Below are 13,858 nucleotides of genomic sequence, written 5' to 3' on the forward strand. Positions count from 1 at the left end.
ATTTGCAGCTAAGCAAAGCAAGAATGGTGGTTAGAAGCTGAACACAAAAACCTGTCTTCCATTCACCAACAAAAACTCAGCCTGCAACGTTACTAATTTTGATGACTTTGATAAGTGCATCCTAAGAAGAACTGTATTGGCATTTTACGAGAGAAGTGAAATCCCTACTCTCAACAAAGTCACGGAAGAGCTGAAGGAGAAAATATCTTACAAAGGTAGCATTGAATCACCTCGAAGAGTCCTGTTGCAGATTGGCTTCCGATTTTCTCAAGTTGATGGCCGTCAGTTCCTTATGGAACAAAATGATGTTGCTCTTGCTCGCACGAGATTTTTGAGAGAGATGCGGCAAGTCAGACAGTCCTTTGAAAACTTCGTTTTTCTTGACTTCGTTTTTCCTTGACGAAACCTAGGTCAATCAAAATTACACTGTTGGAAAGTTGGACTGACATGGCATCCAAACAAGCAACAGGAGTAAACCGCCTACGGGAAAAGGAAATCGCCTCATCATTCTTCCTGCAGGAACGAAAGAAGTCTTTGTCGAGAATGCTGCATTATTTTTCCAAACAAAAAATGATGGTGATTATCACAAGCAGATGAATGCTGCAGTTTTCTAGCAATGGTTTAAAACCCAGTTGTTACCCAACATCCCTCCGAAGTCTGTAATTGTGGTGGACAACGCATCATACCACTCGATGGTGCTTGAATAAACCAACAAAATCTTAGAGAAAGGAAGCAATAAAGGACTGACTTATTAAGAAGGGTGCACATTTATGTGATGACATGCTGAAAGTGGAGCTGTCTGAACTCACAAAAAAATGAATAATGGGAAGAAAACTTACGTGATTGACACGCTTGCTTCAGAAGCAGGACATAAAGTTGTACCCCCATACCACTGTCAATACAACCCGATAGAGCTTATATGGGCGCAAGTAAAAACTTACATATCGAAGAGAAATACATTCAAAATTGCTGAACTTATGCATTTAGTCAAAGATGCTTCAAACACTGTGACAGAGGAAAACTGGAAGCAGGCAATAAAACACGCTGAGGAACTTCAAGAACAAGATGCAAAGCAAGATATATCAGTTGAGTGATTTATAGTCAATCGTCATTAACATCGAGGACAGCTCAGACGGCGAATCTCCTGATTAAACAGCATGGAGAGGATTAGGCCTACTGGGGAGATCTCTATAAAAAAAAACGCGCCTTGACTTTTACCTCCATGTTGGTGTGGAAACAAAGTCAAAATAAGAAAGATCAGTCTGAGAGACAGAGAGAAAGAGAAAAAGAAAGGGGTGGGGTGGAAGTACCTGGGTAGATGTGGTAACGGTGGGGAAAATCCCCGGTATTCTCGACCAACGCCTCACTGGCCAAAAAGGATGAGTTTGACTATATAGGAGCAGGAAGTGGACATCAGACTCACCAAGGCTTGCCTCCTATGCAGCCTGCCAATAATCAACAAATGGGAGGCAGATGTAACTCCACAAGACAAATTATCAAAGTTTGTGGAGACTTTATAGTACCAGTGTGCTACTTAGCCCTTGTAGATAGTATCTTGTACATGATTTGTAATTAAGTCTCGGATTCTCATACAGACGACAAATGTGATTGTTATTTTTGCAGTGCTTTGTATCTGCAAAATGGAAAATTATAATGCTTCTTTGAAGCGATCAATGAAAATTACTGTAAACTTGAGCTAAAAACTCATGCCAATTCCTTAAAAGACAATGTACTTGCCCATTATGGGTCTTTAGGCTTATGAAGAAGAGTTAGAAAATGAATTACAAGAAAGATAGAAAATTTTATTACAGTAACTTTGTACAACTTTGCATTAGTAATTATTTTTGGGCATTTGCTGTCTTAATTTTGAAGAGTGCAAATAGGTCTTTTGCCAAGATATTAGCTAGATATGTTTTGTGCATTCTAGCTTGCTGAAATACTAAAGCAGGATGTACTGGGTTGGGGGGGCGTGGGGATTGTGCCTGTACATTTCTGCATCATTCAACAAAGAACTCAAGTGGAGAATACAAATATTGCAATACACCCCCTGAACACCTGAATTAGCCCTATCTCAATTAGCCCGAACAACTCTCAATTACCCATCCCACTAGTGGGAATTTTGTTTTTAACAGCCATCATTGCCAACGCTGCAGGTAAAAACTTCCTTGAGCAGGCAATAAAACATGCTGAGAAACTTCAAGAACAAGATGCAAAGCAAGATTGGCAACGCTGGTGCAAGTGTATGTCATTACTCTTATCTTCCTCAATTGCTTTTTGTTCGCGCTACGGGAAGGTTGTTGACCTTCCGCAGTGCAAGTTTGATCCTTGCCCGACTCTCTCGGATGGTTATTATTATTGACGAAGAATGCAAGAATTACGGGACTTGTTTCGTTTGGATTTGGATTGGTATTGATATACAGATATTATGGAAAAGACATCTCTTCCACCCTCCACCTCAGCGCCGGCAGCTTCGACTCCGTCTTTGATCGCTCCGACGTCGGCAGAGGCCACTGCACATTGCTCCTGCTCTTCCTGCAAGAGACGTATGAGTACTCTAAGACACGATAGACACTCCATATGCCAGGTATGTAGGAAAATTAAATGCGATGTGCAAACACGGTGTGACGAATGCTCAAACTGGACAGTTGAAGAGATGGAAGACTACATCCGACATCGCAAGTCGCTGGCCAGTAAAGGAAGCAAACGCAAAGTAGATTCAGCGTCACTTTTAGGATTCAAGCGCCTACAGAACAACCGAAAGAGTTAGCTAGTGCTGAGGTAGTAAAACAGATAGAAGACAGGATAGCAAATAGCATGACAAACTTAATTACGAGTCTTTTCCAACAATTTGCTGATAAAAGTACTAGTAGTGTTAGGATGTCTAATCTTGATTCTCTTTCAGCTCCCCTGCCTGTTCCAGAACCACCCCTAACGGTTGCTGAGGGTAATAAAGAACCACAAGCCTCCAAGTGGGTAGGTTCTGTCGGCCCCCTCGGTGCGGAGCAGGCAGTGAAGAACCCCCCCTACAACCCCCTGGTAGTTTTGATAATCTTAATTTGGAAAATTTTAGCCAGGATCAAGGAATAGGTGTGACTAAGACGATAGGGTCTGAGTTAGGTATTGAGGACAAGCTTGCGAGCGTGCAGAGTCGTTCTCCTGGATGGACATCGAGTTTGGGTTTGTTGGGATCCAGCCTTAAGGCAGACGTTTCGCCGTCTTCTCTTCTGTTTAGGTCCGGTTCAAGGACACAAGTAAAGTTTACGGTTCCGAAAGTGCGGGATCCTGTTCCTCAAACTGTCAACTATCTTCCCTCTGTCTCAGAAGATTCTACTTCATTTTCCCCCGTATCTGTCTTCCCTACCCCTTCTTCTAGTAATGCGTATCAAGGAGCACCCCTTTCGGGTGTTCTAAAAGGTTCATGTAGTAGTCTGATCAACTTGGCGGAGAAAAACACAGATCTTTTGGGTCTCTCTAAAGGCTATAGGCTTTTGGTTAAATGTTGCATTATCAATGGTATCATGAACATTAGAGATTATGTGACACAAGAATGTCCAGAATTTTTGGAGGACATGCTACAAGACTTTCAAGGAGGGTCAGACTCAGTATATTATATGTCCCTTAAGAGAGAGTCTCATGCCGCCTCCGGGTTGTCCACAGTTCCTTCTTCCGCTCCCACACCCTCTGCTTCGCCACTGTTAGTTTCCTCTATGACTCCTTCTCCTACCTTTCCTGCAGTTACGCACCTTCCACACATCTTCGTTCCTAAGCCTTCCTTCGTCTCGGGTAAATTTACCAGTTCCAACTATTTCGTTGTCTTCCTCTATCTCCCTTACTCCCGCAGTACAGTTGGCTTTGGTAAGAGGTCTCTCCGGTCAGGGAGGAACACAGACTTACGTAACGGGAGTTCTGGTTCCTAATCCATGGCTTATGCACGATTCCACTCTCCCGCAGCATATGGTAGCTCAGAAGGCAGCGGGGATATCTCAGGCGCTTCAGGTTACACAAAGTTCCGACATACGCGGTTCCGCCCCGCCTAGTCGGGATGCAGTACGTTTGACGATGTACAGCTGTCAGCTACGACGATCACTGCTGCGGACCCTCCCGGAGTAGCCTCTACCCCTTTCATTCTTCCCTCCTCTTCCTCGATCCAGTCACATTCGGTTCCGCTCGCTCTTCCTTCAGCAAGGCATAACAAAGTAGGTTCGGTCCCAGACAGGATTCTTTCGTACCGAAACAGGGGGTTTTCTCCCCATGACTTTACGGCCCCTCCACCTCCTTCCGGGGGTACTATTGCTCCGGAGGCGGTGAGGGGTACTCTGTTTAATGCGGGAAGGCAGCAACCAGGATTCAGTGGTAATCTGGCAGACCTTTCATCATTGGATGGACTGCACTCTGTTCCTCCTCCGCCTTCTTTGGCCCCAGACTGTTCGGCGTCTGCGGAAGAGGAATCTATTCCAGAACTTCAGGATATTCCGGTTGACTTGGGCTGTCCTCTGGCTAATAGCAACGATTATAGGCGTATGCAGGAGTATGTGACTGCGCTTTACCCGCAAGCGAGAGCTCCGGACGATCAACATGCATCGAACCAGTCATTATTTGAGGCATTCTATGCTACCAAACCAACTCCGGCACCTTTTTCGTGCCATTTGGTCTGGTTTGACCGCATCAAACAAGCGATGCAAGAGGCAGACGGCAGGTTAGCTGTGGCAGTAGCTGCCAATAGACAGGACATTTCGCTTCTCTCGCCGCGTAAGGCGATCTATGCAGTCCGGGGAACCCTTCGGCAGGGGCCAGGTTGCCGCTCAACGAATTGGTTGAGGCAATTCTGTGTAGGTCTCCAGCAGCGTCTAGACTTGTAGGAATCTCGCTAAGAGAAGCGGGAGTGTTAGAGGACATCTTGCGTAACCAGACGGAGGCCCTCTCTCACACACACTGGATATTATCAAGCCTGATGGGGTTTCTGAAAAATGATGGCTACGTTCCTTCAGATCCGGGACTGTTCGACACCTTGATAACGTCCATCTCGATGGGCTTAGCGCATCAGGCGAATGTGCTAGCTTCCTCTACGACGTTTGTAGGTAAGAAGAGGAGAAACTTCTATCTGAGTCACCTTCCCCCTCATTATCCGGACGTACACAAGAGGGTTTTACTTAGAGCTCCCATAGCTTTAGTAAATTCTCTATTTAAGGAGGAAGACGTATCCAATATGACTAACTTCGTGGCTTCCAATTCAGCAGTCGAATCGCAACAGGCCATGATTAGAGTAGCAGCGCAGGGCTCCCGGTCACCTAGAGGAGCACATAGGGCTTCCCTTTTGAGAAGAACGTCTTCTAGGTCTCCCCCTGGATCACCTAAGAGGGTGCACTTTGCGAACAGGGCGGGGTCAGGCTCTTCCTCATCTTTCGCTATACCTTTGTCGGCTCAGAATTTTACCAAATAGGAGACATGTCCCTTGTCTGCACAGGTAGGAGGCTGTCTAGCCCCTTTCTGCCAGGTATGGAAGTTGTGGGGAGTAGAGAATTGGGTGGTGGAAGTTCTGAGGGCGGGGTATCGGATCCCCTTTCAATCCCTTCCTCCTCTGTCACCCTCTCCTGTATACCTTCCAAGTTATTCCCAGAATTCCATCAGGGGAATAGCTCTAGCAAAGGAGATTCAGGAACTTTCGGAGAAGGGGGCACTAGAAACAGCCCCTCCATCTCCGTGGTTTTACAGCAGGATCTTCGTTGCATCAAAAGCTGGGGTCGAGTGGAGGCCGATAATAGATCTCTCGAACCTCAACAGTTGGGTAGTAACTGTGGGTTTTCACATGGAGACTGCGCAGTTGGTACTACGGTTAGTCAGAGGGGGGATCGGATGGTTTCGGTGGACCTAAAGGACGTGTATCTCCAGATTCCGATTCATCCGAAATCTCGGAGATACCTCAGGTTCGTATCTTCCGTTGGCACCTTCCAGTTCAAAGTTTTCCCTTCGGACTGACTACAGCGCCACAAGTATTTACGAGGATCATGTCTCCGGTGTCGGCAATTATGCATCGTCGGGGTTACAGAATGCTAAGATACCTAGACAACTGGCTGATTCTAGCTTCCTCCCTGGAGGAGATATTAAGGGCGAGGGACTTCCTTCTGAACGTATGCGAGACGTTAGGAATTCGGCTGAACTTTGCAAAGAGTTATCTAGTACCAACCCAATCTATGACTTATTTGGAGATGAGGATTCTCTCTCTTCCTTTGAAGTCTTTCCCATCACCGGAGAGAATACAGTCAATACTACAGCAAGTGAACCTGTTTTTGTCAGGGAGCAAACAGCGTCATCATGGAGAAGTCTCTTAGGGAGAATGTCGTCTCTATCCCTTCTGATCCCAGAGTCTCATCTCCGGATGCGTTCGCTACAGAGTCGTCTCAGGAATCTCTGGGACTTCTGCAACGAGAACGCAGTTATAAGCTGGAGCGATTCTTGCCGGTCAGATCTTCTGTGGTGGTCAGAAGAAAAGCACCTGACACTCGGAAGGTCCCTAGTCTCCCTCATTCCCAACGTCCATCTATATACAGATGCCTCGAATCAAGGTTGGGGAGCAACCTTGAAGGAAACTCAGGCGTCAGGCCTTTGGAGGGAACGGGAACGAGAGGAGTCAATAAATCTTCGGGAACTCAGTATCTGCAGAATTCCGGAGGAACAAGATCAACAGAACTAAATTTAGTAGCCCAAAGAATCCTGAGATGGTGTGAAAACCAAAGAGTGTCTCTCCTTCCCCAGTTTGTATCGGAAATCCTCAATGTACTGGCTGACTCATTAAGTCGCTCACGACAGGTACTGGGAGGAGAATGGACCTTGACGCAGGATGTCGTACGTCAGGTACTCCGAAAGTGGCCGGCGATGGTAGATCTATTTGCGACGAGACTAAACCATCATCTGCCGATATATTTCTCACCAGTAGTGGATCCGATGCCGATAGGAACTGATGCAATGCTATAAAGCTGGAACCGCATGCAGGCTTATGCCTTCCCACCTTTCGGCCTCATCCATTGAGTAATCAGGAAACTGAGGGAGAGCGTCAAGGTGAGTTTGACACTGATAGCTCCCTTCTGGACACAACGCCCATGGTTCCCGGAACTTCTGGAACTCATCACGGATATTCCCATGCTCCTTCCTATTTGGAAAGATCTGCTCAAACAACCACACTTCCACCACTACCATCAGAGCCCTCGCATGCTAAACCTAGCTGTATGGAGACTGTCGAGCGAGCAGCTAGAAAAACCGGACTATCTAAAATGGTGGCTAGGCAGCTTTCTTTCAACTTAAGGAAGTCAACGCCGAAACTGTACCAAGTCAGATGGACTGTATACAGGGGATGGTGTCAGAAAGAGGGTCATTCTATTTCTAGACCTTCAATTTCTAAAATAGCAGACTTCCTCTTATTCCTCAGGAAAGTCAAAAGACTTTCACACTCGGCTACCGCTCGATGCTCAGTAATACTTTTAGATTTCACCTCCCAGAGATCTCGACAAGCAGGTGTATTCATGATCTAATACGATCCTTTAAGATCGAAAGACCGGTATTACCGAATCTAGCACTGCCGTGGGATTTGTCGGTAGTGCTTCGTTTTCTAAGTTCCCCAGAGTTCGAACCAATCGAGAATCTGACGTTAAGACAGTTAACTCAGGAGGTCCTCTTCCTTACGGCAATAGCAACAGCAAAGAGGGTGAGTGAGCTACAAGCAGTATCCAGGTTCGTCTCGTACAAAGGAGACGATATTTTCTTGTCTTTTCTACCAGACTTCGTGGCGAAGACAGAGTCGGAGGCAAACACACTTCCAAGGTCGTTCAGGGTCTTGGCCTTGAGAGAGTTCGTCAATGGAGATCCGGAAGAGATGCGGTTATGCCCGGTGTGAGCTCGAAGAGTATTTTTATCCCGGGTAGAGAAACTTCGTCCTCGCCCGCGGACACTTTTCATATCTCCTCGGAATCCTTCGCGGCCGATCTCGAAGATTGCGATTAGCTTCTTCCTAAGGGAGGTAATCTCACAGGCTCATGCGGGTTTGCATTCGGTAAATGCAAATCCAGTACTACCGCAAGCACACAGTATTCAGGGGATGGCCACATCATCTTCCTTTCTCAGAAACTACTCGGTGTCTTCCATTCTAGAGGCGGCCTCTTGGAAATCCGTCTCAGTATTTACTTCTTTCTATTTAAAAGATGTTCAGTTTGCTTCATCGGAAGGCTACTCTTTAAGCCCATTCGTAGCGGCGAATTCTATTATCTAGGTTAAGCTGGTGAAGGTATAGGTTAGGCCGGTGAAGGTAGAATAAAATTAGGTTTAAGGTCTTTCTGATACTAAGATAGGGAACCACTTTGGTCTCCAGATGCCTGGACAAAAGCGTTACTAGAATAGGTTGAACGTAGTCAGGTACGATAGTAGTCAGTCTTCTTACGAGAGTCCGAGGGGGTGCTCTCGTAGGTTAGGCCATCGTGTCGGCGTGGAGATTACATCGTAATCTGGTCATAAGCGCTCGGCAAACCAGAGGATTACCGAGAGGGTCTTTGGTTCTGCACGCCGCTTCTTGCCCCTCCATACATGAGAGGCTATGAATAGCCACATGGGAGACTCATCATATTCTTACATATCCCAGTGCTTCGAAGGATCCATCTGGGAAGAAGTAGAAGACATGGATAGTACTGACCCGACAGACGATCGAAGTACTCTCCAATATGTCTCTGCACCGAAAGGAATAACAGATAAAGTGAGTCTAAGTTGCATAATGGTATTAGATAGATTAGTGAATGAGTTACCATCTATACGGTAGTAAGAGGCGGGCAAGAGGATTGATCCCTCCCCCTCTAAGTGTTGTTAATCGGGCTAATTCAGGTGTTCAGGTGGTGTATTGCAATATGAAGTTTTCATAATAAAACTAATATTGTAATACTCACCTGAATGACTCCCACCCTCCTTCCCCACATCAATCTGAACCAGATAAGCAATTGAGGAAGATAAGAGTAACGACACACACCTGCGCCAGCATTGCCAACCGTCAGTGATGGTAACTCAAGGAAGTTTTTACCTGCAGCGTTGGCAACGCTGGCTGTTAAAAACAAAATTCCCACTAGTGGGATGGGTAATTGAGAGTTGTTCGGGCTAATTGGGATTAGGGCTAATTCAGGTGTTCAGATGAGTATTACAATATTAGTTTTATTATGAAAACTTCATGTTAATAACTATTATGATTCCCCTCTGTCCCAACATCCCTCATGTGCAGAAGACCAGAGTGCGGGCACGACCTCTGCAGTAACCTGACAGGGCAGCAGGGGAAAGTATTCATGTGCAGCAGACCTGAGCGATAGCTGCTGCTACTATCACCCCGCAACAAACTCGTACACATTGCCTCTGTTATCCCAGTCAACCATTTACCTATTGAAGGGGAGACAAAGGGATTGACTGTATGGCCTAATGGTAGGTATATAGGCAGGGGGAGTGGCAGCCAGTTTTCCTCTCGTCTTGACGCGTCACCCACCTGTCCTCAAAACTAATTTATTTCTTTAAAGATTTGATAAGTTGGTTTTTCCATCGCTCAACGTGATGTATGTATGTAAATTGTTGATTGTATTGTCTACCAACACCTGCTCATTGGAAGTTCCCTGTTCTTGTCCTATGTAATTTTACTTTAAATGGGCATATAATAAATGGACATATAACATTTTTTAACTGTCAGGTCCCCCACTTTGTTATGTTGAATGTTGACCAATGAGGATGTGTTGAACAGAGGATTTGATTATTTTGTAATAAATATATGATGAAAATGGATTTTCATTTAGATCTCCTGTTTATACTTAAGTCCAAAGTAATAATAATTTCATCTATCTTGAACTAGAAATACATAGTAATTGTCATATATACCATTGTTGTAGGTGAGCTTGTTATCCTGCACATTGAAACCACATTATAAGCATTCTTTGCTGTGCATTTTAATTGAGAGCACCTTAATTGAATCACCAGATTGTAGTTTAATGCAGCATAATCAGTGAAGGTTCCATGCAACGTAAAAACACCATACAAACAAACATAATCAGTGAAATCCATGCTCTTTTTAAGCATTTCTATAAAATTTAGTAAAAGTAGTTAAGTGAAGTTTAAAAGCAGTTATATGTACATGAAAGTTGTGTGAAACAAAATTCTTAAGAGTGGTCAACTGAACACGTGCATTAACAAGTTTTTAACGAATTTGGCTTCATTAGGTACTCGTTAGCTGGAAGCAAATGTGAAATAAAATCTTTTTAGTTTTTAGTAGATTTTACACTTAACAAATGTAGTTTGAGTCTTTCCATTGGTAGAAGAGATATGGTGAAGGTTTTTAGAGAGAGATAAGATAGAGGGTTAACCTGTCAAGGAGGTAGTAGTAGTACTCCAATACAGAGGTAGTGCCTTGTGTCGTGGGCGTGCCACCTCGGCCGCGAGTTCGATTCTCTGCCATTCCACTGAGAGGTGCAAGATGTGTATTTCTGGTGATAGCCATTCACTCGCAACGTGGTTCTGAATAACCACTGGTTCCATGCAACTCAGAAACACCATACAAACTTTAGAGAGGCATAAGTCAGAAAGGAAACTAAGGGATCCCTTAATAGAAGGTATTACATGAAAGCAGTTAAACAGAGTTGCAAAGCTTTTATGAGCTATAAAGAATTTTCCTTAGACAAATTTATGAAGTATTGTGTAAGTGTTCATCACTAATTCATTGCTCTGATTAGCTTTCCTCTTTCAATTCCTTTTCACCTATAGTAGTAATGATAAATGTGATATACAAAACTTGTGTATCATAATTAACTTTATTCTATGTAAAACGGAGCCAGTTATTACCAATTTTAAGAAGTTCCATGCTTTAATGTCTAGCTCAGCATCCATTGTCACAGCACATGCAACAATCGTTTATCTGCACAGGTTCCTGATTGCTATTACTAGATGTTTATCAGGAGGTCTTACCCCAGCTCTAGAGCAATGTCCTCAGAGTTCAAGTGCGCTATGCTTTTCAACTTTATCAGGAAGCATGTTTTCTAGAAAAAACTGCTTTACAGCTCAGTTGTTAGGCATGTGTATTAACTTTGATCTTCCATTGCACCCACTACCCTCGGCAGCTATCCGGATCTACGGTCGTCATTGGCTCCTAAATTCTGCCTCCTAAATCCAGTTCAGGTTAATGGGTTCTGTTCAGCAAATTCTAAACAAATGTTTATACAAATTCATAATATGGATGGTGGTGGGCCTGGCATGACTGATGGAATCTGTCTTCTTTTAGCTCAAAGAAAGGGAAGCTAAGTTTGTTTTACATGGGTTAATGATTAATTATTATGAGTAATGGGTTTGTATAAAAAATTGTTCTTAAATTATTTACACCTTAAGGAGCACTTACCCATAATTAACCTTTGTCTTCTGTGTCATTAGCGTCATGGTTAGTAGTTGATAAGGACACACCTTTATTTCTCTGAGCAGAATGCTTCTTAGCAACTGTCAGTTGTTGCAGCACAGACGTTTTATTGTGCATTTTGACATGTATTGTTTTGCTCTGAGCTAATTGGGAATACTGCCTACACTCATTAACCTGTGGATTGTTAATAGGTGCTGAATAACCTTAATACTTTCCAGCACTCGGCCTTAAAGGCGCAAACCTCAGACTCTCTTAATCCCTGTCCACACGGTCGAACTTTGCCCAACAAACTTTGTTCGATGTGACGTCAGAAGGTGGAAAGTCTGAACCTTATCCGCAGTTTCTCCGCTTCTGACGTCACATTGAGCAGAGTTCGTCGAGCAAAGCTCGACCCTGTGGACGGGTCCTGAATCAATCATTTATTGATGGGTGGCTAATTAATGATCTAAATTTGGTTTATGCTTTAGCTTCTACAATATATTTGTTTCATAACAACCCACGTTAACCACATTCAGTATACGTATGCCTTTTTTGTGCCAAATGTTGTCAGATTCATAAATCATTTTTGTCAGTCTAACAGAAGGGAGTCTCTCCCATCTCGAGCCCAAACTATTGTTTACATTTAAAACCCTTACAAGTATTCCTTAGACAATTTTTGAAACTTGGTAACAACACTTGTTCTTCAGTTATTGTCGACTGATGACTTGTTGCGGAGTTTTCACCAACTACAAGTTGAGACTTTGTCACATCGAGGATATGAATAGAAAAGTAAAGCTTACTGGTGTGCAGGATATTGGCAAAGTTGAGGCCACTGTATGTCCTCTATATTGGTGGTTTAGTTCATTTTGTAGGGATAGGTCCTGTTGCTGATCATTTGGAAGTTTGGGAGGGAAGACGGAATAAGACCTGACAGAAGTGGGAGGACTACTGGAGTTGAAAGACGTTTGATATCCAAGAAGCATAAGTCTTATATCTGTCAGAACTGAATGGCTCAGTGTCTGTGGGGCTTTTGATGCATCACTGATAACACACACACACACACACACACACACAACACAACACACACACACACACACACACACACACACACACACACATTACTATATTATATATATATATATATATATATATATATAGATATAAGATAGATTATATATATATATATACATATATTATATATATATATATATATATATATATATATCATAATTATTAATGACAATCAAAAGCCACAGTAATGTTAAAATATATTATTGTACTGGGACTGAAGAGGGATACGGAGCAGTATCCGAAAGTCTCTCCTTGTATTTTTACCATTGTACAATAATATATTTTAACACTACTGTGGCTTTTGATTGTCATTATTATAGCCTCGTTATGGAGGTTCCTTAGTTAGTAATAATAATACTAATAATAGTGCCAGTTATTTTTCGGACAGGGCAGAAGACAAAGGAAATATTCAGTATCACAGGTCTACACGAACAAGCTTATACTACAACACATCTATATCTCGATAGGCACTCTGATCTTAGTAACCCTGAGACATTTACCTGTTGTGTCAAAGATTTAACATTAATTATCTATTTTATGCAGTTCCTTGTAACCAAGTATAAGTATGCAGTAATGAGTTTTTACAGTTTTATATCTCTTTCACCATATTTTAACTGTTAGTTTAAAATATAAGAAGCAGATTATGTAAGATACTCTAGACCTTTTAACAATATTACATTTTCCTCTATGGTCATATATTGAGCAGTTTAACACGTTTCTCCTCTCTCTCTCTCTCTCTCTCTCTCTCTCTCTTATACCAGAATTATTACACGATACACTCCAGTAACACGGTTTACCAATTTTTGGGAAAAAAAATTCTTTTTTTTGGTTACATTCGTTTTATAGTGCAATAGCGAGGATATCAAAAAGTAGGCAAAATAGTTAACATTAATCCCTTAAACATCAGTAGTAGCCTGCGGTCTCTCTCTCTCTCTCTCTCTCGCTCTCTCTCTCTCTCTCTCTCTCTCTCTCTCTCTCTCTCTCTCTCTCTCTCTCTCACCTCATTTTTCTTATTTTATGAAAATTTGTGTTTACCATTATTGGTGATTGATTGTAGTCAACTCTGAAAAAAGGCGATTCATAAGCTGGGCCACAACACATTTTGATAGAAGCTTCCATTTTACATTTCTGTCAACTGTATAGTGAAGTTAATATTGTCGTTTCCGGTAATTTTAATTAGTAAATGAAAATTAACGAGACCAAACGTGAGAAATGTTACTATAATCTAAAGTCTATTGAACAATCAATTGGAATTGCTGGCTGTAATTTTGGTATATTACATTACTACCAGTTTTTTTTATCTCATGTAACGATAGTAACATGCTCATATAAAGGCGTAAACTTCAAGAATTATACCTTGGGTTAGGAAGCTTTGTTGAACTTTTCCAAGGAAGCAAA

This window comes from Macrobrachium nipponense, chromosome 30 (genome assembly GCF_015104395.2).
Source record: "Macrobrachium nipponense isolate FS-2020 chromosome 30, ASM1510439v2, whole genome shotgun sequence".
NCBI classification, from domain to species: domain Eukaryota; kingdom Metazoa; phylum Arthropoda; class Malacostraca; order Decapoda; family Palaemonidae; genus Macrobrachium; species Macrobrachium nipponense.